Genomic DNA, 27787 nt, shown 5'->3' with positions numbered 1-27787 from the left:
CCAATGCGGTCTCCTCTACATTGGAGAGACCAAACGTAAACTGGGCGACCGCTTTGCAGAACACCTGCGGTCTGTCTGCAAGAAAGACCCAAACCTCCCTGTCGCTTGCCATTTTAACACTCCACCCTGCTCTCTTGCCCACATGTCTGTCCTTGGCTTGCTGCATTGTTCCAGTGAAGCCCAACGCAAACTTGAGGAACAGCACCTCATCTTCCGACTAGGCACTTTACAGCCTTCCGGACTGAATATTGAATTCAACAACTTTAGATCTTGAACTCCCTCCCCCATCCCCACCCCCTTTCCGTTTCTTCCCCCTCCCTTTTGTATTTTCCAATAATTTATATAGATTTTTCTTTTCCCACCTATTTCCATTATTTTTAAATCTATACCTGTAATGCCCTGTCAGTCTTTCCACCCCACCCCCACTAGAGCTGTACCTTGAGTGTCCTGCCATCCATTCTTAATTAGCACATTCTCTTAGATAATATCACCACCTTTAACACGTCTTTGTTCCTTTGTCTGTGACATCTTTTGATTATCTGCTCCTATCACTGCTTGCTTGTCCCTACTACCACACCCCACCCCCAACTTCTCTCACCCCACGACCCCCCCCCCACAACTTCTCTCCCCCCCACCTTAAACCAGCTTATATTTCACCCCTCTCCTAACTTTACTCAGTTCTGCTGAAGGGTCATGAGGACTTGAAACGTCAACTCTTTTCTTCTCCGCCGATGCTGCCAGACCTGCTGAGTTTTTCCAGGTAATTCTGTTTTTGTTTTGGATTTCCAGCATCCGCAGTAGTTTTTTGTTTTTAATCATATAGAATGGCTTTTGGAGGGCACAATCCGGCCTGCAGGCCACGTGTTGGACAAGCCTGGTTTAGAGCATTACCAAACGGGCTGAGTTCAGGACTGCATGTTTTCACAGAGTTGTTGAAACCACCATTTGCAAACATGAGGAGCAAAGGTCATACCATAGTGACATGTATAGATGACACCTTACTTGTTGCCCAAACAAAACAGGGAGCAATAGATGCAGCCAGAAAAATTGCTCAAATGCTATCTGACCTTAGCTTCAGCGTACACCCAGAGAAATCAGTACTTGGCCAAGTACACAAAATTACTTTTTGAGGATTTATATTGAACTCCTCCACCATGCAAGTCAATCTCACTGAAGCAAATTCAGTGAAAATATGTCGTCTCTGCAAACATTTGTTGGCCTTGCATTCACCATCAGTATGATTTGTTTCCTTTGTGATTGGCAAATTAGTGGCTGCTTTCCCTCATGTACAATATGGGGCATTGCATTATAGGGAGCTTGAAAAGAGAAAAGTATGGGCTTTGAAAGAATACAAAGGGCTTTTTGACAGAAAAATGATTCTTTCCCCTGTAGCTTATGATGAGCTAACTTGGTGGATTGACAATTTGTCAACCGCAGTTGATAACATTGATAAGAGGATACCAACAATAAACATCACAAGCAGTGCCTCAGGCTTAGGATGGGGTGCATCCAATGGTACCACACAAATCAGAGGAAGATAGAATACTGAAGAGAAAGCATGAGCAGAAAGAAATGAAATTAATTACTTAGAATTGAAGGCTGCTTTCTTTGCTTTGCAAGTTTTCTGTACACATAACAGCCAAGTGCATATTGTTATGCAACTAGACAACACAACTACAGTGGCATGCATAAACAATATGAGAGGAACAAAGTCACAGGTATGAAATGAACTTGTTCATATTTTATGGAAATGGTGCATATATAGAGACATTTGTGTCACCACAAAACATTTGCCTTGTGTCTTGAAACAAATAGCTAGTAATAAATCAAGTGTTTTTTTTATTCATTGGATGTGGGCATCACTGTCTAGGCCAATATTTATTGCCCATCCCTAATTGCCCTCATTCAAAGGGCATTTAACAGTTATCCACATTGCTGTGGGTCCAGAGTTACATGTAGGCCAGACCAGGTAAGGACAGGAGATTTCCTTCCCTAAAGGACATTAGTGAACCAGATGGGTTTTTACAACAATCAACAATGGTTTCATAGTCATACATCAGACTTTTAATTCTAGATTTTTATCTGCCATGGCAGGATATGAACCCGGGTCCCCAAAGAATTACCCTGGGTCTCTGGATCAGTAGTCCAGCAACAATACCACTACGCCATCACCTCCCCCTAGGGAGGCAGGTCCTTAGGCAGCAGGTGGCAATGGTTGGGGAGAGCACCAAGCAGGGGGACTGGTTGGCTCCTGTAGGCGCCTTCTTTCAGGGAGCAGTACCTTTGACAAGCTGAGGAGCAGAGCCAGATGCCATGAGGCAAACAAGAAAGTAGCCAGGTCAAATTCAGGACTTGTGAGTGGCAGTGTGGCAAGAGCCCTGGGCAATTTGAAGCCCCTCAAAGGAGAACTAGAGACATAGTCAGACCAACTGGCAGCACTCCTGAGTCTGAGGACCCTTGTGGAGAGAACGGAGAGAAGAATTGCAGGCAGGAGCTGAAGTAGCAGTTTAAATCTGATGTGTCACTGTGTTGAGAGCCGAGGCCACGAATATCCTCTGTAAATAGTTTGTTTCTTGGAGTTATGCTTTCCCTTGCGAGCTGATATTGCTTTGATGCCAGTGGGATAAACAAACCTTGTTTATAACCTTTCTGAAGTCTTTGTGCTTAAATCACCTGTTACATTTGGTGTCAGGAGTAGGATTCCACAGTACAGGCGTCAATTCATGGTGGACAAAATGGAAAGGCGCTTGGCTGAGATCGAGCAGATGGTGAAAGAACTGAAACTGGCCCTGTCAGTGAGGGAGGCTGAAGGTTCTGCAGCTCTAGCAGAGGCGCAGGCTTCACACAATGAACTAAGTGTGCCCTCCTTTAACGTAGCAGAGGAAGGATGAAATATCCCATCACGGATGTTTTACCTGCCAATGGGACAGATTTGAGGGAAGACGAGGGAAGACCAGAGACGTCCAATGGCCTCGTGGTTGAGGACTGGATCGAGGATGCACAGTTGGTCATGGAATTCAGCGGCATCAACGCGAGGGAGCAGGCAGCATTTTTGATGGAACATCTGTGTGGGAAAGCTCACCAGGAAATACTGGGGAGAGGTACAGATGTCCAAAGAAATCTGCGGTGGATCTTTGAGTACCTGGCATGGATTTTTGGGGACAGCAGTGGCCTAACACAGCTGCAGCAGAAGTTTTATGAGTACAAACAAGCCAAAGGAGAGGGCCGGGTTTCTGTATCAATAGAGCTGGTGAATTTGTTCGACCGCATCAACCTCCTGGATCCCTCCTTCAGATTGACCAGGGACACACAGCCGAAAAATCGCCTAACTGAAACGGTGAAGGATGAAGACGTCTGGAAGAAGTTGAGGAGACTCAACCGTGACAAACTGCAACTGTCCTTCTTGGACACACAAGATTACATCATCTGAATTATTGCGGAAGACTGGACTCCTAAGACCAGGAAAAAGGCCACCATCAGGGAGGCAACTGTCAGCATGGGCGAGGATGTAGACTTCTGGCTGAAGGGGAAGGCGGAACAGATTGTTGCACAGCAAGCACAAATCCAGTCCATGCCGTCATATCTCTACAGTAAGCCTCGCGACTGAGCATGCCCAAGGGATACTCCAAAGGGTTGCTGGAATTGCAACAGGGCTGGGTAATTCCAATGATACTGCCCTCAACAACCACAAACACCACAGATGTTAGGCACGGTGACCCAGTCTAGCGCAACTCCATTCCTCCTCCATCACCAGAGAAGGTACAGGCCCGGCAAAGGAAATGGAAATTCTGAGGCCCTCAACAGAAAGACTGAACATAGAAAGCAACCCACTTTCACCAGTTTCACCATGTCTATGCCTCAAGCAAATAGCAGCATTCCCACCCCAATCCTCTGCGGATCTAGGCAGGGAGTTGTCAAAGGTGCACCGATGTGCTTATGAGGGAAATCAAAACCAATCCAGAAGGGTAGAGCCACGTACAGTTTCGCCTTTGCTATCCAACTCAGAAAAGGACATCATGCAGCTTCAATGAGTTGATGAAGAGATCGGTAAATTTTGCTTCAACTAAAAGACTAAACGTCCGCCAACCCGGCATTGCCTAATGAAGAAGTCCAAACAAACATGTAAACTGCTGAGGTGTTGGAAGAGAATTAGGGCAGAGGGAGGAGTTCTCTATCGACTTGTTCATGACAACAGGAGAGAGGTGAAGCAACTCCTCCTGCCCAGCAGTCTCAAGGGTCAAGTGTTGGCCATTGTTCATGATCAGGTGGGACACTGGGCATTGGAAAAGACAGCTGTAATTACAAGAAGGTGGTGTGACTGGCCAGGGAAGGACCCGCCAATATTGCCAACTACTGCCAGGACTGTGAGAGGTGTACTTTGGTCAAAGCTATGAAGCAGCTTGACATTGGTGGTCACACCCATGACATCGAACCTGTAGCTGGAGGGTAACCTCAGAAAACCATTCCTAGAGGGGACTTGCTCAATGCCAAATATCTGGTGGATGATGCAGGGGCAGGCAGCCCAATTAATGGTGTACCGGAACTTGAGTCGGAAAGTGATGGAGAACCCTGGAATAGGTGTGTCAGGGATTCGGGGGTGCACCCCATGTGAGGAGGCTGACTCTAGTACCAGAAGGAGATGCCGAGATGTCAGGCAGGAAGAATTCAACTGGAGCAACCAATGCTGCTGATCATACGGTCCCTGGAGACATGACTGATTGAGACCCCTATGTGGCTGAGTCGTCACAAAGCCTGGGTGCTATTGAAAATGCCAGTTCAGAAGAGAGGCCGAGAAGGCCATCCTAACTCATACCATTTGTCCAGGTCAGGGATGCACAAAGGGAAGGCAGCCAGCATGTGGACTTGAATATTTTAGCTGTCGTATCTCAACTGAACCTGCTCACCATGTAATTACTCAGTAAACAGTCACTGTGTGGTATGTTTAGTTGTCAGGACGTCAACTCTCAAGCAGGTAAGTGTGTAGTGGCTCCTCTGGCTGTAGGTGGTGATGACTGGGGAGAGCACCAAGCAGGGGAACTGGTTGGCCTCTGTGGGCCCCTCCTTGCAGGGAGCAGCGTCTTTGACAAGCTGAGGGGTGGAGTCAGATGCCATGAAGTGAGGGAGGAAGCAGCCAGGACAAATTCAGGATTTGTGAGTGGCAGTGTCAGGAGGCTAGGGCAGCTTGAAGCCCTTCAGGGTAGCTAAAGAGCCAAGAAGGGGAATTGGAGACCTAGTCAGACTGAGTAGCAGCACCCCTGAGTCTGAAAGACCTCATGGAGAGAGAGGTGAGAAGGACTGCAGCCAGGAACTGAAACAGTAGTTCAAAACTGGTGAGTCACTGCATTGAGGAGCTGAGGCCATGAATAGGGCAGAGATTTGGAGCATCGGCCATGATTATTTCCAGCAATAGTTTGTTTCTTAGAGTTATGCTTTCCTTTGAGGGTTGTAACCGCTTTGATGCCAGTGGAATTCACCTTGTTTTATAATTTTCGTGCAGTCGTGCAGTTCCATGGTTCTCCATCACTTTCCGACTCAAGTTCTGGTACACCATTAAGTGGGCTGCCTGCCCCTGCATCATCCACCAGATATTTGGCATCGAGCAACTCCCCTCTAGGAATGGTCTTCTGAGGTTAAATTGCACATTCCACAAGGAAATTTAATGACCAACTTGAATGGAAGGTGCTCCGTTTCCCTCTCTCATTGCCACTGTAGGAACTCACCCATGGCTAATACGATGAAGTGCTGATCTGCGCGCATCTCCACATTCTGCTGGACCAGGGTCTCCAAGGTGTCCGCCAACCTTCCCATGGAGACCTCCATACATGCACACATCGACACAACTTCATTAGAGAGCAGGGGACACACTCCGACTCGAGTGTCACTCTGTTGAGGGCTTCCAACAGCTCTGCGTGATGTTCCTCCTTGCATGATGAGTTGGAAGGCTGAATCCAGAGGCTCGTCATCTGACTCAGACCCCACAGATGCCTCTTCCCAAACAGCCCTCTGAGTGCCAGGGAGCTCGGCTGAACCTGCCTCCACCTGCTGCGGACACGTGTCCGTGCAGTTACCACCAGATTCTGAACCCGAGCCTGCTCTAGATCTAAGTCTCACTGAGGCGTGTGTCTCTGCGCTGGTGGATAGTGTGGCTAAGCGCTGTGATGGGTCTTCCAGGCTGCTTATTTCCAGCTCTTCAATGGAGTAGGTGTCCTCTTCGATAGAGGTGTGGAGATGGATGGAGCTGAGGGACTGGCTGGCTGAGGGTGTCGGTCACTTTGCAGAGTCCTCTGAAGTAGAGATAATTAGTGCATGGGGGCAGAATCCAAAGCAGGGGAGAGAGCTCTCAAATTTGCAATAAGAGAAGGATGATGTGGTGCAGGATCCTTACATGGGTTTTCACCATCGACCTCACCGTTGCCACAGGCACGGTCCACGTCCTCACCAGGCAGCGTGATGGCATGCTCCTCAAAGCATGTGAGGGGCCTAATGTGGGCCGCTCCACCCTCGGTCTGGGACCTCTCCGTGCTATTGTCTGCTAGCTTCTCCTGCATGAAAAGAGATGGAGAGAATGTGAGCAGGATACATGGGACTGCATAGAATGTTTGTGTGGTAAGCAGTGCCATGGAGAGGCTGAGGACATGTGCTCCAGAGGATATGAGCCTGAGGGAGATGTGAGGGTGCGTGTGAGAGTTTGTGGTGTTGTATCTTGAGGTGTGAGATTCCTGTGGATGTGTGATGGGTTTGTGAATGTATGGGTTGAGAGTGATGAGAGGAAAAACCATTCATTCTCTTCTTTTGCAGGGCATTGGCACTAACCACCACTGCCACAGCCTCCCATGCTGGATTGGTGACCTTGCTTTCTGGTCTTCACCCAGAGCTGGGGTAGAGAACTTTGCAGTGGGCCTCTGCTGCAAACAGTAGGCGCTCGAGGGAGGCATTGCTAAATCTGGGGACAGCATGTTTCCTCCCTTTGGCAGCCATCAGTTCCCAGCAGCTTCCTATCCCTTTAAGAGTGCTAGCTCTGTGCAGAAGTGCCCTTTAAATATGGTGCCTCATTTATTGAAGGCCTGAGGTGACGGCAGATTTAGCGAATCAGAGGCCACCCACCAGCGAACCCGGCGTGTTTCCCAGGAATGCATAATGAATGAGGCGGGAATGGGACAATATGGCGTGAAAAGCCATATTGCAGCCGGCAGGTAAGAGATCCTTTTTCCCGCCTGCTACCGCACTTAGTGCAAATCTGCGACAATTCTGCCCTATGCTTCTTGGTTACCAGGCTCTGGTAACATGATGCCATGGCAACAGTTGCTTTTTCAATCGCCTGGCAAAGCTATTTTCTTTATACATTTCCCCTGTTTTTCCTGATAAGTAGATGCTTACTGAATATTGAAAGGGAGGAAGTTGATGGTTTCATGGTAGTATTCAGATGACCGACATAGCCATGGTTTGCAATGTTGTTGCATTTACTAATGCAAGAAATAGTGATACTCCCAACAATAAAGCATTTAATTCTCAACCTACTGCAACAAGATGCCACCCGCTTTAAGAGCATCTTAACCTTATGTCCTGCAGGTTATCAGGAAAAACCTACAAGATGAGGGCCTTTCAACAGAAACTGCCGACATCATCCTATCTGCCTGGAGGCTATTGACTAGGAAATAGTACATTACTTACACCAAGCAATGGGTGGGTTTTTGCAGTGTACGACAAATTAATCCACTGCAAGCACCTGTGAAAAATGTTTTGAAATTTTTACCCTCATTATTCCACAGACTGGGCTATAGTGCCATGAATACTGCAAAGTCAGCTTTGTCTTCTTTTGTTATATTGCCAGATGGGCACATGTTGGGCTTATATCCACTAGTCACTTGTTTTTTGAGAGGTGTGTATAAACTCAAACCACTAGTGCCATTTTTAAAACCATGTAGGATGTGAAGCCTGTGCTAGACTACCACTGAAAGCTTTCACCTGTTTCATCACTCACTTTTCAAGAATTGTCGATGAAAACATGTAAGTAGTTGCTTCGGTGTCTGCACAGTGTCAACAGACCAACATCAAGCAATATGCAAAAAATGCTTACGTCTTTTATTTTTCAACTGAATGATCTTTTGAAGCAGAACAAACCAGGGAAAATGGGTTGCCAACTTGTGCTGAGGGCATACCCATCAGACCCATGTTTATATGACTACAAATATCTGCAAGACATTTGCTTCATACTGAAGACCTTCGAAACAGTGAGAAATATCTCGATGAGTTTCAGAAGACCGCACAAAAGAGTGACAACAAACACTATAGCTACATGGGTATGTCACATCATGATCAAAGCTGGAATTGATGTCAAGGTGTACAAACCTCATTCTACAAGAATGGCAGTTGCAACTAAAGTTAATTTAGCCATGATCCCAGTAGTGAACATTATGCGACACATAGGATGGAACAGTGAAAAAACTTTACAAACATTCTACAACAGGCCCATGAAGACACTGTGAACACATTTGCAACAGTACTTTTGCAGGTCTAGAAAGTACAATAGTGCCCGCTATAATTAAGGGACTGTTCTACATGTGCTTGGAGTTGCAACAAATAAACAGGTGAAACAGAGTGTTGGCTTTATTTTTGCTGTTTTTAGATGTTCAACAATCAATGGGTTGCATTAACAGTGTTACAGGAACTGCAAATTTGACTTGGTCTGTTATTCATTGAGGTGGCATTGTGAAGCCAGAGTTTGCTTTGAAAATCTCACACTATTTCAAATTATCAGACTTTTAATTCCAGATTTTTTTTAAATGGAATTCAATTTTTACCATCTGCTGTGGTGGGATTTGAACCAGGTGCCCAGAGCATTACCCTGGATCTCTGGAATACCAGCCAGTGATTATGCCACTGCCTCCCTCCAATGATCTTCATTTCGAGGTAGGTGGAGTGAGAGATAATGTGGCCCCATCCCTCCCTTGACTTTTCATACAATTTTAAGCTAACATGGAATTGCATTGAACTACATAACAGGTTCTATATTTTCACATATATTTCATTACTGATTACGTGCCACTCTTCACTACCAAGTACAAAAAGAAATTCAATAGTGGGCACTGATAAAAGTGAGGGCAGGGTTTACAAATTCTAAGAATGGCTGCGCATGCGCGATTGGCATTTCACATCATCTCGCCCTTCACCTACCTCATAAAAGGAAGATCCAACATTGAACAGGTAATCGTTTAATCTTTCCGCTTTATTCCCTAATGTGTGATGAATCACACTTCATTGCAATATTTAAACCAGATGCATTTTGATAAACGTGTCCACACAGCAGCAAAGACCTGATGGCAGCAACAGCCTGGAGTAACAGATTGTTCACATTAGAACAGAGGGGCTACAGTGCAGGTATATTACTTTAACATGCCAATGACTCAAACACCTTTGACTGTACAACCACAAGTTGATGAATGTCATGCAAAAGTGTAACTGGCTCCACATTCCATTTGTACTTTCTAAACATCTTTCTTCCTAAGTTAAGCTGCACATTGCAGCATTTGAGAAACCTAATAAAGTAGCATGCATATAACAAAATTATACCAGATGTTGAAAAAATGTAAAAGCTTACAGATCAAGACCACATAATTCAATCCAAACCCATTAAATTGAGCTACTCTCCTTTGCATGCCTTTTCAAACCAAAAAAAAGCCTGAATATGGACATTCCTGGGAAGGTGGCTCTAGGTGCTTTGAAAGCAGAAGTATATATAAGGCAGCATTTAATGATCACTACTCCAAAGATCCTCAGCGATTTCTGAAAGGAACATCATAGTATGGTTGTCCAACGAAGTGCTCTCATCTTTTTAATTGCCAAATTTCCCAAAACTCATTTAAAATAAATGCCAAATCATTCAATCTAGTTCTCATGCCAGAACATCAAATCAGACTTCATTAGTCCTACATGCCCACCCATGTTTTAAGTATCTGCCTGGAGAGGTGAGCATGAAATAACTGCACGTTTTTCCAATGTGGCTCTAATTTCTATGAACAACAAAGCACCAAATAAGTGCACATTCTTCATTATACAGCAAACTGCAAATGAACTGAAGTCAGTCTACTCTTTCCTAATACTATGGACAATATGTTTCCTGGGTGACTAAATATGCCTTTTTTTCTGCTTTTCTAGTGCTTCTTCAGATGCAATCTGAGGACTAGCATGAGAACTGGTTAGTTGCTCCTGTGTTTTAAGAGGCTCATGGGACTGAAGTGGCCATCTTTTCAAGGTTATTTGCTCCTGGCAGAGAGCTACTGATAGTTGCATCCTTGTGACCCACTGATCAGCAGGCTGACTGGTCTAATGTCAGCTATCAGGGCCCAAGGGCGGAATCGTCTGTGCCCGCTGGCATCGGGCATGTTCGGTGGCATGAACGGACAATATAGCAAGAAGGCCAAAAATCGGTTCCACGACATCGTGAAACCAGTTCGCTCAGCTCATCGATGGCAGGCCACATTTCTCGCCATTGGATGTCAGGAACTTCATTGTAGTACGTCAGCATATCACTATAAGGCTAGCCCACCGGACACAACTCCCCCCCCACCACTGGATCGTCTGCCCACATCGACGTGATTGCACGCAGACGTGTTTCACAAAAGCGTGCACTTGGTGAGCTGCACTTTGAGGGGAACTCAGATGTGAGTGCACAGTAACATTGTGGAGTGCTCGTAAGGGAAACCTGTTGGGCTTCAAGGTTGAGGGGCGGGGGGGCAAAGGCTGCCCTGCGGCTGAGGCAACTTTGGGGGCGGGGGGGGGTGGTGGTAAAGTCTGCCCTGCAGTTGAATCGACTTTGGGGGTGGGGGCAAATGCTGCCCTGCACAAGTACCTGTGAGCTGGGCAAGGGAAGCAGCCAGGCATTAGGGACACCTCGTATAAAGTGAGGCTCCTTTACAGCTGAGACAGTTCAGGTGCAGCCACATTGATATGATTGGAGTCAGGCCTCTAGCTTATCTGCCCACTCAAGCAATGCAGAGGCATCAAAGTGTCACCAAGTGCTCCAGAGCCTTTCACCCCTTGGGCACAGACTGCAAACTAATGAGCATTTTAGTGGATTGCAGGACAGTTGGGCGACTGGGCACGTTGTACAATCTCCTTGCTAAAGCTGGCCGTGGAGTCTGATGGAGGCGCTCACAGCCCCTTGCAATGTCATCATTCAGGTTTGAACCAATCTCCCCCATGGTTCAATCTAACAGTGCAGCTTTGCAGACTTTTGTTAGGAGAATGCCTGCAAATGAGCTGACAGCACAGCAAGCAGTCCAATGGGCAAAGCTGACATCAATTGGTCAGGTGGAGCAAGTTGGGGTTTCGGGCAGCCATGCAGCATACTAATCTCTGGCCATCCAAGTAGTGGCCAGCACTCTCCAGGATGCGTTAAGGGGCCTTTAGGCTTAACCAAGGGAGGTTCTTAGTACACCCATGCTAACCCACGTGTCTCGTTCTTTCATCCTACATTAGGATCATGGGCCTGGTGAACTAGGTGTGTGCCTCATGGCACACAAAGGCAACAGAGAAGAAAGCAATAGGCACCTTAATGCACAGAGGGAGGAGCAGCACCCTCTGGAGGGAGAGGCAGCTGGGGCTCCCACATATGTCACTGGAGAGCCACAACAAGCTATTGCTGGTCAACGCCTAGCTAGACCAATAGACGCCGCCTTTCATTTTTTTTCCCCAATTACGGGCATCACTGGCTAGGCCAGCATTTATTGCCCATCCTTAATTGCCGTTGTTCAGTGGGCATTTAGGAGTCATCCACATTGCTGTGGGTCTAGAGGCCAGACCAGGTGAGGACAGCAGGTTTCCTTCCCTAAAGGGCATTAGTGAACCAGAACAGATGGGTTTTTACAACAATCGACAATGGTTTCATTGTCATCATTGGACTTTTAATTCCAGATTTTTACTGAATTCGAATTCCACCATCTGCCATGGCAGGATTCAAATCCAGGTCCCCAGAGCATTACACTGGGTCTCTGGATTACTAGTCCAGCGACAATACCACTACACTATTGAATACCACTGCGCCATTCCTGCAGATGACCGAGAACCAATGTCGCTGAAGACTGCACATATCCAGGGAACTGGTCAGTCACATCTGCCAGCTATTGCAGGATTTGGCGTCATGTGAACATGGAGGGCATCCACTGCCATTTCTACATCAGTGGCTTGTTTCAGGGCTCCACAGGTGATTTCTGTGGGATTTCACAAGCCTCCAACCACAAATGCATCCATGAGGTCACGGATTCCATTTTCGCAAGGGCACACGACTTTATGCATTTTGCCCAGGATGCAACAGTGATTGGATTTGCCCAGATCTCGGGTTTCCCACAGGTGCAGGGTGCCATTGACTGCACTCACATGATGCTCAGATCTCTGTCGCAACACATGGTCAACTATGTCAACTGCAAGGGATTCCATTTGCTGAATGTGCAGCTGGTGTGCGGCCATCACAAACGCATCCTGCAGGTCTGCGCATGGTTTCCAGGGAAGGTGCACGACTCCTACATTCTGACGATCCCTAACGTCTCCCAGGGTCCACAGAGACTGCAGGGATGACTCCTCGGGGACAAGGGCTAGCCGCAGAGGACGTGGCTGATGACACCAATGCGGTGGCCTCAGATTGCAGCAGAGTGAAGGCTCATGCTACAACTTGCAACTTGGTGGAGCAAATCATTGGGATGCTGAAAATAAGATTCCGGTGCCTGGACCAGAATGCTGGAGGCCTGCAATATAGAGATTTACAACCTGGTGCTGCAAAGGGGAGAGGAGCTGGCTGAGGAGGAGATGCAGGAGTTGGAGGTCTCCTCCAACGAGGAGGACATTGATGGTGATGAGGGTGAGGAGGTCCTCGATGGCAAAAATTATGTCGATGAGGCCCTCGCACTGGCCAGACAAGGCAGGTGCATTTGGGAGGTCCTCATAGCTGCCAGATTTGTGGAGGATGAAAACGACATGCAGTGAGAAGACACCATAAGGTCCTTACACTGCATCTATGAATGTTTGACTCCAGCCCGCCTAATGGCATGGCAGATACCCTCTGTGATAAAGCTCCTGTCATGGAGATGCAGTGGAAGCCCTAATAGTCGCTCGATTGCAGGAAGATGATGAAGACATGCAGTGAGTGTTATGATCCCAGCTGATGTTACCCCTGGACAAGCCTGATCCCAGAGTGCAACCCAGCTTGATAGATCCTAACTTTTAATTGTTTGCTTAGATACGTGAAGAGTAGCTACTGAACAGTCACAGGAGTCAGCTGATGAACTTTAACAAAAGAATAAAACGTTTATTAAACCAGAAAAGATTAACTATATTACAATACTCCTTCACCCACAAGTAAGGATAACACAAGTTACAAAAGCTATCTTATACTTTAATGTTCACAGTACGTACACACTCCATAGAAACCAATTGGCAACCCGTAGTCAGGAACACCACTCTCTGAAACCAAGTGACAGATGCCACCTCAATCAGATGCTATGGATCTCTCATCAACTTCCTCCAGGTGCTTGTCACACTGTGAGCCAACCAATCTTAGTGAATTCCTGTATGGGCTGCTGCTGCACACCCTTCACTTCCATGCCCTCGCCCACTGCCCAGACACACCCTGGCATGCCTTGTTGCCATCCAGTGGTAGAGGTCCCCAGTGGGGTGGGCCCTCCATGGGTGTGTCCCCCGACTCTCCATTGGGGACCTGGGCTGGAGGGTGTTGCACGCAGCAGTCCCATTCAATCGTAGGATGTGTTGGCTCACTGACTCCTAAGATGCTTATGTTTTTTGCAGCCTTGTGGGCCATGCATATGTTAGTTATTGTAGGCTGCAAGCCCTTTTTGGTTTCTTGAAAAACCTTTTGCTTTTGTTTTGTTTGCACTTCAGCCCCACACTCCTGATCTATGGGCACCCGGTGCGGAGGGGAGCCGGGACGGAGAAAGACCTCCACATGAACCGGCTCCTGGGCCTGACCAAATTGGCCATTAACAGGTCCAGGCTGTGGGTGATCGAGGGGGTTGTCCGACCCATCTGTCTGCACCTCTTCCGCGGCTAAGTTCGCGGCTGGATATCGCTGAAGAGGGAGCATGTGGTGTCCCACCCACAATAACAAACATAACTTACTTAAACTATCTCTATTTCCTAACATGAGGACACTTCATAGATCTTCACATAACCTCTGAGAATGTCTGACTCCTGTCTGGCTGAGGGCAGCTCGCTTGCGCTCTGTGATCAGGGTCATATCATAAAGACGCAGTCATTAAACTTTAAAAGCACCTGATCCTTTGGCCGCCTTCAGCACCTGAGCCCTTTAGGAGCACAGTGTCACTGACAGGCTGGCTATCTTGTTGGCCCACATTTTCAGCCGGAGATCTTGGGGGCCAAGGAGCCGGTGCCAGGCTGCTTGCTGCACCTTAATGTGCGCCTAGGGGGTGCAGTGCTTCACTTTGTGAACATGTACGCTCCCCTGGGCACGAAGCAGCAAGCGAGCTTCTTTGAGGAAGTGTCCACTCATCTTGGCTTCATCAATGCGGGCGAGTGTATTGTCTAGGTGTGAGTAAGTTGAGGGACCTAGTCGGGTCCTTCGACTTGGTGGATGTCTGGCGACATCTCCATCCTGACTCCAGCGTTTTCATTTCATGTCATCTGGAGTTGGAGCACCCAGGCTCGACCGCCTTTACTTTTCCGAGGCTATCATGTCCTGCATTCCATCGGCTTCTATGTGGCAGATGCCATGCTCAGACCACCGTCTGGTGTGGGCAGAACTCAGTCCTGCGTGTGGATGGGATCTGCATGCTAGTATTTCAACAACCTTCTGCTGGAGGATGAGCGGTTCCTGGACTTGTTCTGTCATTTCTCGGCTGGCTGGAGAAGGAAGTAGGGAGGCTTCCCCTCCTTGAGGCTATGATGGGACGTGGGCAAGGCTCACATCCGCGCCTTCTGTCAGGAGTACGCGAGAAAGAGACAAAGAGGTGGAAATCCAGGGTTGAGGAGTTGGAGAAGAGGTGCTCGACCTGGAGGCACGAACCATCAGCCTGACGTGGACTCGGCCCTGCGGCTGGCGTATGAAGAGAAGAAGGGCGCGCTGCAGGACCTGCAACTCGTCAGGTCCCACGACGCGTACGTGAGGTCGCGGATCCAGTTCCAGGAGATGGATGCGGCTCCCCTTTCTTCTGCTCACTGGAAAAAACGGCACGGGGTCCATCAGCAGCTCCTTGCACTGCTGGCCAACGACAGATCCCTTGTCTTGGATCCGAAGGGCATCAGGGCCATTGCCAGAGTTAACTACATAGCTCTGTTCTCTCCGGATCCGTCCAGCGAGGATGCTCGCAGAGTTTTGTGGGAGGACCTGCCTACGGTCGGCCTGGAGGGCGCCGGAAAGCTTGACTACCAAAAAAGTCTGGGGGAGCTGACTCTCCAGGGGCAAGTCCCCACGGCTGCATGAGCTGACCTTGGAGTTCTTCAGGGCGTTCTGTGTCTTCCTGGGGAACGACTATGCGGGGCTCATGGGGGAGAGTATCGCGACTGAGGCGATGCCGCTCTCGTGGCGCAGGGCCCTCATTGCCCTGCTACCTCAGAGGGGGGATCTCCGCCATCCTAAGAACTGGCATCCGGTCTCCCTCCTCAACACGGATTACAAGATCTTTGCCAGGGCAATGTCTTCTAGCCTTGGCACAATGCTGGTCCACATGATCCACCCTAACCAGTCCTACACGGTCCGAGGCCGTACCACTTTTGATAATATCCACCTAGTCTGGGATATTATCCACTTTTCCCAGACGGCTGTCTGTTGAGCGCCTTGCTGTCTCTTGACCAGGAGAAGGCATTCGACAGGGTGGATCACAAATATTTATTCAGGACTCTGCGAGCATTCAGGTTTGGGATGCATTTCATCGCCCGGATCCAACTTCATGGAGCCTTTCCTGTGCTTCTTGCGGAAAAGGTTGTTGGGATTGGTTCTGCACGGGACGGGCATTGGGGTAGTCCTCTCGGTTTATGCTGATGACATGCTCCTCATGTTCACTGACTCGGCTCACCTGCGGAGGATGCGCGAGTGCTGGGAGATCTGATCTGCCGTGTCCTGGAATCCTGGTCGGTCAGTGGCAGATGCACCCCCTACCCAAGGAGCTCAGGCCTTTCACCTGGTGCAGGACCAGTCTCCTCTATCTTAGGGTCCACCTCTGCCTTGGCCGAGAATCCTGGCCGGTGAACTGGCAGAAGCTGGAGACCAAAGTCACCACTTGCCTGCAGCGCTGGACAGGACTGCTCCGAGCGCTGTCTTACCGGGGTCATGTGCTGGTCATAATCCAACTGATTGCCGCCATATTTTGGTACCGGCTGGTCACTTTGACCTCTCACCCAGATTTTGTTACAAAAATCGGGAGAATGCTCATCGATTTCTACTGTTTGCAGGGACAAAAGGCTGCACCAGGTCACTGCTGAGGTCCTGAGTCTCCCGTTTAGGGAGGGCAGTCAGGAGCTGGTTTGTATATGCACCCAGGTGGTGACTTTCCACCTTCAGGTCCTGCAGCGACCTTTACGTTGAGCATCCTCCGAGATGGTGTGCCCAGCGATGTATTTTTCCCGCCAGGTGCAAGGCCTGAATTATGACGTGTAGCTCCTGTTTGTAGACCTGAGGGCCCTTCGTGGCTCCTTGCAGGCATTTTCCATCTTTTACCAAGACCTAATCAAAGTCTGGAACACGGTTGCCTCGTGCCGCAGCTCTCTGCCGTCAGGAGTATCGGCTGTCATCAGAGAGCCGTTGCTCAGGAATCCACACTTCTGCCACTTTTGGCGGTTGGTGGAAAGGAGGCTGTCAGGGTGACCAGGATTGGGGACGTGCTGGGTGATGGAGGAGTGGGCTGGATGATTCCACAGGAGTCGGCGCAGCATGCATCGGTGGACATCCGGCTCACGGCCAATGACATCCATGACCTTAGGGCAGTTGTGCTCGGCCCCGACATCATTCTGGGTCTCGAGGTGGCGCAGGTGCATGGTGGTCTTCCATCTGAGCATATCCCTTTTCGGACGGAACTCCACATTGGCCCCAAATCCCGAACCCGCCGTTGGGAGCCAGAGTCCCACAACCTGAATCATCTTGTGGAAATGCCCTCCATGTCCTTTAGCATGGCGTGGAGGGGTTTCCTGTATGGGCTGCTGCTGCACACCCTTTACTTCCTTGCCCTCGCCCGTTGCCCGGACACACCCTGGCGTGTCTTGTTGCTGTCTGGCGGTGGAGGTCCCCAGAGTCGGGCCTCACTTGATAGAGCACCGTCAACCTCACCGTCAGCACAGGAAAGGTCCAGATCCTCACCAGCCAACTGATGGTTCTGTTTTCAAAGTCCGTGAGGACCTTGATTTCAGGCATTCCTCCACTAGTAAGCGGCCTCTCTCTCTTGTTGTATGCCAGCTTGTCCTGCATATATAGAAATTGAGAGGTTGTGAACAGGACGCCTGCCAGGCCAGATGATGAGTATGCCTGGCATGTGTGAGTGATGAGTGGTCCCATGGACAGGATGAGGACAATGAAGGTGTATGTGAGAGAATGAATGGTGATGTCCCTTGAACTGGCTGTGAATGAGAACCCTGTGGATGTGTGATGGGTTTGTGAGTGTGTGAGTTGAGACGGATAAGAAGAATGGCTTACCCCAGCGGAACGGAGGAGATCATTCATCCTCTTGCAGCACTGCATGGCTGTCCTCTTTTGCAAGGCATTGGCACTGACCACTGCTGCCACCGCCTCTCAAGCCGGATCAGTGAGGATGCTGCCCATCCTGCAGCCAGAGTACGGGTAAAGGACATCACAGTGAGCCGCCACTGCATCCAAAAGGAACTCGAGGGACGCATCATTGAACCTGGGGGTTACAGTCTTTTTACCTTTCTGGGCCATGTCAACTTTGCAGCAGTCATAGGCTGGAAGCACTGAGAGGTGTGCATGTGGCTGCACTTTAAATATGGCGCCCAGCGTGATGAAGTGGGGAGGTGATGGCACGGCAGGCAAATGAGAGCTCACCTGCCATGGAAGCAGCATGTTTCCCAAGAATGCATAATTAATGCAGTGGGTTTGGAATGATATGGTGTGAAAAGCTGCCATTGCGGCTAGCAGGTAAAACATTGTGTTTTACCCGTCCACTACTGCTCTTAGTGCAAATCAGGGACGATTCCGCCCTCAGTCTTCAGAGGCAGCAACATGCAACCCAGTCCCCATGGTCTGAAAACCAATACAGAGGTTGGTGTCTAATCTGTTTCTTACTGCCACCAGAACTACACTCTGGATGCCTGTGGAGGGGAGTGCTGTTGCAGCTGGATTTCTGGTCACTTCTTAGGTGGGAAGCTGCAACAGATTCCAATGCAATTGTCACACTCTTGTCGATTTCTGCAACAAAAAAAAAATCCCTGATGTTCCCAGAAATGATGACTTAAAGTCAAATCACAACTGCCAGTGCTGCACAGCCTTGGAAACCGTGCCCATACATAGATGTGACATTTGTCAAACTTGTTTCTTTTCAGGCCCATGACCGATGACTTCAAAGCTATAGGTGGCCTTCTTGTCAGCCTCTGCTGAATGATGGTATATCCTCATCAAATCCTCCCCCCTCTTCTGGTTTCAGTGAATTATGTGAATTAGCTAGTACCATTGACATTTTCTAACTTTTCCCATCTGAAAATATCTGACCTAGCCCCTAGAAGAGAAAGAGCAAATGATGCAGGGGTTGTGATCAAGGAAGCAGAAGAACATGGAGAGGACCTCTTTGTTCTTGATTCTCAGGCGCACATCCTGCTTCAAGGCTCATACACATCAATCTGGCCTCCTGTTAAAATTGACTCCATGAAGTAAGATCCTGAGTTACAGAGTAGAGTAGAATGGGTTACTTATGCAGCTATAAATTTTAGACCACAAACAATACATTGGTGTTCTTGGTGCAAAGGAGGAAAAGAGTACAGCAGCTCGTGTATAATCTTGCCTGCCTTTGCCAGATCATCGAACTTCTTGTAGCACTAGTCTGCAATTTCAGGGGTGAGAGAGATGGCATTGCCACCTCCCTCTCCTCTTCTGAATCCCATCTGGAAAAGTTAATAGGTTGGTCTCATAAAATTACATGTTTTTCTTTTCTGCCTCTTTGCAATGCCCTTCTAGCTTCTTTTACAATGTCTACTAATCTACCAATGGAAGATATTCTGTAAAAGTGCCACAAAATCAATCAAACTCACTCAGCTGAGCACTTTGCTACTTACCTGCTCCAAAGCCATGCTTATAGAATTTTCAGCCAGGCTTGCCCTTTTAATGGATTTGCTCCAATTGTCAGGTACCTCCCTGGTAGGTTCCTCATTTTATGTGAGATTTGCAGCACAAAACTTCCAATGAATACATAAATGAGCTAACCCTACAAATTACAGCTGAGAGGGTATGGGTGTACACACGCCCCGGTTCACAAGTGCAAAACTGGAGTTATTATTCCCTTAGATCTTTGGGTCCATAGTTTGGAAATATGGGGTTAGTCTTCCTCATTTAATAGAATCCTTTGTGTTTCAGGACTGTGAATTATCAGGGCATATCTGTCCTGTTTAACTACTCAGTCGCCTCTACTGATACTGCAGTGATTATCCTGCTGGGATAATTCAGCATTGCTGGGATTTCATGGCCAGGCAATGGTGGGCTCCAAACTTGGCAGTGGGAACCCTTGGGGTGTATGCATGCAAATTAGATGAACCTCAATATATGAAGCTGGATCAGAGTTCTGCTGGTGGTTGGCCAACCTTCACTGCATTAAATCTTATCCTACTGGTACCATGATCTGTGGAGTGAAAAAGTTCAGATGATGCAGCACTTACAGAGGATCATTAAATCATGAATAATATTAAAATTATTTTATTTTCAAGAGTAAGAGATCTAGGATCTTATAACTAAAATGTATGTATTTGTTGTGTAATAATAGTTTTAACTCAATTTGAATTGTATTAATGTTACAGAGCATAATGATTACCCTTTTCCGTCTTTTTAGAGTAATGTTTTCTACGTTTGTTTCCTTGTCACAGATGTAGTGATGTAAAACACTCACAAGTTACTTCTCATATGTCAGTACGTGCTAAAGATAACAGACATGTTATGAGATCCTGACTACTGCTGAGGCTGTTTGTTAAAAATTTATCTTGGCACTAAGACAGCACAAAAACAACAAGTAATGCACCTATTTCCTGAACAAATAGTACAGCTGACAAAACTTCAGGGCGTGACAGTTGAGGGATTGCAAAGTCGTTCGATAAGCACAACACTATTGCGAGAAATCAGAGATGTTATCCGCTGGTAGCTATGATGCATTGTGTGAATTCATGTCTGTCATGTAATTTTTAACAGACAATGGTTCAAGTGATGGCATCTTCATCATATGGTAATTAGCCAAAAAAAGCACAACAGCAAGTTCATGTTTGAAAACACATCACTGATTCCCCCAGTCTCCTCATTGGAGAAGAGCACATATTTTCAGCTAAGATGGAACAAAATCAATGAACCACTGCTTACCAGTTGATTGATAATACCATTTTTTATCATTGCACATTTAATGACATTTCACTTTATAGATTCTCTGGCATGCTGATCATTGATATGAGAAGAATATTTATCAGAAACTGAACGGCAAACAGATTTTTCCTCTAATATTACCTTGAAATAATTTTGTGACTGACACAATTCCACCAAATAACCAAGGTATTGCTGCAGATCTGAATCAATCAATTTATCTATCTATGTATTAACTACATGTATGTCCTGTGTGCACTAGGCATGGTGATCAGCTTTTGGCTTTATCTAGCAATCAGAATGGCTGCATAATAAGCTCAGTTAGCTTTCAAGCACTGATATTACATAGCCAGGATGCATTACGGTTTTTGCAATATTAATAATGTTTTGATTGCTGAAGGTAGTATTATTTTAAAATGTTGCTAATTTTTTATTCACTATAATACGGGACAACATTATTCAGATGTAGCTCAAAAGAATATCACAGCAAGGAATTTGCAAACGTGAAGTTTTTTTTAAACGCATATGCCTCATTTGAATTCAAAGCAGCATCTGGTTATTTAAAGGCTGCCACGGCTGGTACTTCAGTAAATGCATTTCCCCATGCTCAGTTAGCACTCACTGCATTACCATTTAGATAAAAGCTGACGGAATAAATGCCCAGAATTTTTTTTTAAATCTACTTTTTGATTAAAAATATGACAACCTAAGGCACAGAATTTGCCATAAAATTAATAAATAAAACCATTTCTGTAATCTATAATTAAAAGCCAAACTTAATGTGTTCAGAAAGATATAGAGCCTGACAAATAAGCTATCTGGTCCCGGATTACTCCAAACCTCAGCAACAGAAGTTAATTTATTTCCTGTTAGTTAACTTTAAAAAACAATTTATTTTGCTAAAAAATATCTCATTCTCTAATGTCACCTTTGTAATCAGTATCTCTTGCTGTCCAGTTAATAATGCTATCTTGAACAAAGCTTTAAAATGTTTTTATGGAAGTGAGATGACATGTTACAGTTAATTCATCTTTAAATGTCAGACATCTAAAGACTAATAATTTGACAATCAAGGATCCAGCAAGGCCAGAGACATGGAGGATCTGCAAATCTTAATCAGCAGAGTCTTATTAAATTAACCTTCAAAAGCCTCCCATCCGACACTTGGCCAAGCTGATAGCCTGGCCAGAAGGTGGGACCACAAACAAGCAGCAGGAGGTCGCAACCAAGGAGCAGGAGACTGCAGCTGGGGACTTGTTGGGATAGTCAATGACAGTTAATAGAGGCTGAAGGCTTCGAGACACAATTGGGCTGATGGGGTGAAAGGCTTTGGCTGTGATTGGAGGAGCAAGGTGGTGGGGGCTGGTACAGAGATTGGGTTTCTCAAACCTCTCCTGCTCCTCGGCTGCGGGGGATGGAGGTTGGGGTTAAAATTGAGGCCATGTTTTATAATCTTTATAACCCAGCACTTAAGGTTTTAGTTCTTTCAACAACATTCTTTCAAAAAACTCCTTCACAGCTGAAAGATTTTACTCCCGTACACTTACAAAGCTGCTTCAGAACTAGGCAGACAAATTAATTAAAACAAGCAATAATAAATTTATGCTCTCCTGATAATATGCTCCCAGTGTACTAAAATGAGCCTGTCTTATATTATTGATTTGAAATAAATTACAATGGAGGTCTACAGTTCTTTTTTCAACATAGAGGTTAATATGGGCAGTGGTTTATATGAAATGTAATAGGAACCAGAAAATAAATAAGAGGGAATAAATATGCCATCCCCGAGAAGGTGACATTTACTAAGCTTCTGGCATTATCCGCTATTTTATCAACCTTAATTAGAAGAGATAACCCGTGCCCCTCATGGGATAAAATATGCAGCGTATAGGCTGAAATTTGATCTTCTGGTCACCTTGACTAAACAGCCATCTGTCTATTCCAGCACAATTTTTGGTACAACAAAGATGTTTCTAATTTAATAAATCATATCCAGTTAGATCATACAGCATTCTGCCCACTGACAACTAGCAATATAAGCAAATAGAAGCTGCACCTGGAGCAAGCAACTGTGATAACTACAAAATACTCATCATAGTTAGAATTAGGATATAAACCATCCAAATCTATAACCTAGATACAACAATCTGGTTTAAACAACCATTTTGCCTCCTATGCAAAGGAGGCAAACATTGCAACATCTTCACCTTCCCCAAGTTTCAGTTATTATTTTGCCTGCATGTATGACACGCAAAGAAAGAAAATAGGGAGCTAGTTTCAAATATCAGCCATGTTAGTGACATCAGTGCTATTGCTGACAATAACAGACTTTACTGCAATAACTTAAGAATTAAGCTGCCTTTTCACAAAATAAATATACTTTATCGCTGCCACATTCCTAAATCTTTACCCTTCAATGATTTTCTTTTTAAAATACTGATTTTCTATTCAAAACACTTTATTTCTTCCAGCTGATATTTGAAAGATTAAATAGCTCAAATACTTTGTTCTGGTATTCACTGAACTATAAGCACTGAAATATCTGTCAGATCAGCATTGCATCTCCATTTGCATGATTGTCAGACATCGATTCAAATTACTGTCCTACCCTATAGCTATGACAAAGACTGGACCTGTAGGTGTGATATCACAATGACTGACAGAAATGTTAACATTTTGTATCCTATACATTTCTAATATATTACAATGTGAGCTCAAACAGATTAATTTATACATGGTAAGAGAAAACAATTATGGCATTAGAGATTTGATAAGAATGTTTTGAAAAGGGGATGCAGCACCTCCAATTGCTCCATCCTCCTCTCTTGTTGATCTTCTCAATCAATGTGCCTGCTGGGGTCCATTGTCCCAAACTTTTAAAGTCCCATGCACCGTCCCCACCACTGCCTCATTAAACTCTATCAACAATCAACAATCACCACCACTCTTCACATTTCCTTCCAGAATGTCGGTTGAGTCGCAAACTTGCTATCTTTTGTCTTTCATGGACTATTCCATTGGTTTTGACTGTAACTTGGTTCCTGGGAGGTCGCAATTGTCTCTTAGGGAAGCCTCCCACCTGGCTATACTTTCCACTATCTACCACTGAGACCTTTATGGTGGTGGTGTGGCCTTATCGCCAAATTACATCTCTCCCTAACTCCACTTTTACCTTCTCCTTATAGCACCTCACCTTGTTCCACATCACACACCTCCTGTAAAATCTTCATTATTTACCTCACCTGAAGTTTCTCATCAAGTCATCCTCACTCTTTTAAAGTCTTTAATTTTACCTTTAGATTCCGTAAATAAAACATCCTGAACTTTACTTTTACCAGTTTGGAAACAATTTTCGCCATTAAACTGACATTGAAATAGGACCTTGAATTATGGGTTATACTGCTAAGACTAATAAGTACCAGCACTGAGCCAGCAAGGGATTTCAAGACAAACAACTCTACTTATTCATACATGTGTGAACCCATTCTGCGCATGCATGCATGCTAATAACATGTGTGCATTTGTGCAATTTTGCTCATGCTCACAAGTTGGCATTTGTGTTGGCAGATGTGGTACCCTGTGGGCACACACATTTTGTAACACTCTGTGGTAAATTGAAACAAGGATGCCTCAGGTACAAAAATGTTGATTTGTAAGGCCTCCCAATGACAAGGCTGACTGCCAATGTGAAGCTCTGATATTTGACACAGGAAAAGATAAGATTTGTGATGAAGCAAGACATATTGTGATGGCTGCAATGACAAGAAATGTTTTATGCACTGTGTTAAATTAACAGCGTTATACGTAAGCAACTTATTACAGTGGTACCAAAAGTTTGACAGAAACCAACGTTGCACCATTTATTTCTTAGAAAAAGACCACAGTGTCATTCTCAGCAATAAAGGCTTCTCAACATGACACCTAAATTAGGAAAATACTTGCAATGATAGTGAAGGAAGCAAGTGCGTTTAACAAGCGTAAATCAATTGTCCTAAGACAACTATGATTTATGAAGGGAAGGCGATACTTAAAAAAAATCTACTGACATTTCTGTAAGGTTGTAACAGAATTGGTGGAATGCGGCAGTGGTGGAGTTTATTTGCTTTTCATTTAAAAATAGATTGTTGCACAATAACTTTTGCCCATTTCCCCCTTCTGAAAGGGCATGTACATCCTTCAGTTGAGGTGGTCAGGCATGCAAACCACTCCCAAAACTCCACCAATGTTGATCTTTGAACCAACCTCAAGGTGTCCATGAATGGCCATGGAACAACTTTCTCCTTATTCCATGATGGGAGATGGTGGGAGATGCCTGGGCTTTATCAGCTTAGTGCAGTAAATAATGATTCAGTTCAAATGCTTAAAAGGAATTGAATCATTTTATGAGATGCAGCTCACTGAGCAAAACTACTTGAACTTGAAGTGGGCCGTGGACAATTGTGTTCTCCCACAAGTATGCTAATATTTCTTTATGCGGACAACAAATAAAGCAATTAATTAAAAAAGGAAACTGATTAACTCCTGATGCAGAGAAAGCAGAAAATGATGGCAGCAGAAATCTGCAAATGGTCTGGATGGGACATAAGATCTGGATACAGGGAGCTGAATGGACTTAATATCCTTTTCTCAGTCATCTATTCTTAGGTTGTTAAGGTGTGCAGGATGTAACTTAAGCATACATGGTCTTAAATTAGCCTCAAATGTGCAGTCAATTGGTGCATACATGAATGTACCCATAATTGCCAGTAGATGACCAAAATTGTGACAGAATTGTAAACATTTTGAATTCAAAGCTCAGATCTGCGATGGCATTGATTTTGGTGCTTTGGAAAACGAATGTGGAAAAAAGTAACAGGGGTACATTTCCAACGACTTCCAGTGCAACATTGAGCGGTCCATGGGTATGCCAGAATCACACACAATGGACAGATCATGACTTTAGACAGCATCTGGTACCCAATCTGCCACTTTGGACCTCCCTGCTTCTCTTAATAATCTCTCGTAAACACACACAGCTGAACATGTGTTCAGCAGCACAAGGGACTCCCCCCACACCACCACCCCCCCCACCCCCCACACCCCCCACCATACACCAGCGTTATGTAGAAGCATCACCAAATTCAACTTTCCAATGAGGCGCTCTGACTATCTGCTGCTGCAGAGTTATGTTGTTGGAAGAGTTGGCAGGAGTTCTTTCAGTCAGAAGTGCATAGTGCTGGAACTTTGGAAGGAGTGGTGTAGATTTGAAAGGCCACTGAGAGCAAATTGCTCAAAGTCATGGGGAGTTTAGTTGCAGTTCCCCTTGAACTGGAGCAGAGGCAGTAGAGAGAAGAAGCAGTTAACAGAGCAGAAGGTGGATTTTCAGAAGGAGACCTCACCCACCTTCAGAGAGCACTTCTGTGACAGCTGAGCTTCACCAAGAAGGTGGTCATAGAAGGGTGTCGCCTCCTCCAACTGGACCTGCAGCTGCAGAGCGGGGTGAGGGAGGCACTTTCAGTAGCTCTCAATTTCTATGCCAGCAGATCATTCCAGGCTGGAGCCAGCAACATATATCAATTCGCCATCCATCACACAAATCAGAGGTCACCGAGACACTGTACACCAGGAGAGAGGACTTAGTTATTTTCTCTTGAAGGAGCATGCACGTGGCTTTGCAAGGATAGCGGGCTTCCCCATGGTGCAGGGAGCTTTTGACTGCACACAAGTAGCTCAGGAGGTGCTGCATCTCAATGGGGAGATGAATCAGAACTGCAAAGGATTCCACTCCCTAAATGTTCAGTTGGTGTTCGATCATCATGTTGGTGAATACCTGTTATCCTGACAGCAAAGTCAATGCTTTCATTCTGTGCCGGTCACCTTCAAGCCACCACATCAAACTAGAGGGTGGCTCCTTGCTGAACATGAGGATAATGACTCCTATCCATACCCTGACCACATGTGGACAGCATTGCTGGAATCTCAGCTATGTTGCAAATAGAAACATTGTGGAGCAGACCATCAGCATCCAGAAGCAATGTTTCTGCTGCACAGACTACTTATTGGAGGAGCCCCTCTAATTATTGTCAAAGCATGTCTCCTGATTCATAGTGGGTTGCTGCATCCTCTGCAACTTCGAGTGCATTGCCTTTGCTACCAGGGCTTTGTCAACCACGTCAGAAGGTGAAAGAGGAAGAAGGAGGGAGAAGGCACCTCCAACATAATTCCTCTGGCTGGGCTATTTGTGAGCCTCTCACCAGGCTTTGGTTCCCTTGAGAGTAGACAGCTTGTTCATGCACCATGGAGCCACTGCCACTCCCCTGAGGAGGAACCTCAGCAATCTAGTGATGACAGTATTCTGAGCCTCCTTGACACTAGCAGATCTTACGATTTCAGTCTGAGCTTCCAATGCAGTACTCAGAAGCTTGGCTTTTGCTTGTGCTGCAATGGAAGTTGAGACATCGGCCATTCAGGCACCACCACAGCTGGATCTGTAAGTGTTCTCATGGTGTTGGCCATCATTTCTACACTGAAAAGGGTAGGCTCCAAGATCTGTAACAAATTGGACCCTAACTCCTCATGCTCCTTGGTAGTGACATAAGTCTCTCTGGCAGACCTTTCATTGCAACAAACATTTTAGTGTGCATGCCCGTCAGCCTGGCTTGGCTGCAGTCCACTCGTGCAGTGACTCACAATGTGCAGAACCCACCTCGATACTAGAGCTATGGACAGCATGTTTGTGAGCTGGTAGATGTGAGTGTCAGATCAAGCGATGGTTTTTCTTTTCAGAGGTGTGCTCTTCCTCTGGGCCTTCCTCCTCAGGCACTACTGGCAGGTAAGGCAGCAATTCTTAGATATCTGAAAGCATAAATTTACATGGAGAGGGTTGGTGTGAAGGAAAGGCAGGGGGTTGGGTGGAAAGCAAGAGGTGCATGGTTACAGGTTACACTATCAACAGCTTTTATATCAGATTGCAGGATGAGGGTGAAGTAGGATTGACATAAAACCAGAACATACCATCATTTTAGATGGCTCCAGTAATACCAGTTGTCACGGCCTCAGTGACAGCATGCCAATAATGCTGAGCTCCATCTCCTGAAAAGGAGCTGAGGTATGTGGTCTTGCCTGTTATCCATTGGTTTGATGCTACTCCTCCTGTAATGTGCCATTTGTCCTGCAAGAAAGAGGGAAGAGTATCAGTCATTGTGTTGCAATGCATTTGGGTGATGCGCTTGCCATTATTGAATAGCTAGAAGTTTATGTGGAAGCTGAGAGATGTGGGTGTGAGGC

General features: G+C 46.1%; 1 protein-coding gene and 1 pseudogene across 1 annotated transcript in view; both read right to left on the bottom strand.

The window, feature by feature from the left end:
* The window catches only part of agbl4 (AGBL carboxypeptidase 4), a 1138261-nt gene that overhangs the window by 236683 nt on the left and 873791 nt on the right, over positions 1-27787 (bottom strand). The window lies entirely within an intron of this gene.
* On the bottom strand, positions 9292-9472 carry LOC144692855 (small nucleolar RNA SNORA53; annotated as a pseudogene).

This window comes from Cetorhinus maximus, chromosome 17, assembly GCF_964194155.1.
Source record: "Cetorhinus maximus chromosome 17, sCetMax3.hap1.1, whole genome shotgun sequence".
Taxonomy (NCBI): domain Eukaryota; kingdom Metazoa; phylum Chordata; class Chondrichthyes; order Lamniformes; family Cetorhinidae; genus Cetorhinus; species Cetorhinus maximus.
Note: the sequence above shows the minus strand (reverse complement) of the source record. Positions and strands in the feature narration are given on the sequence as shown.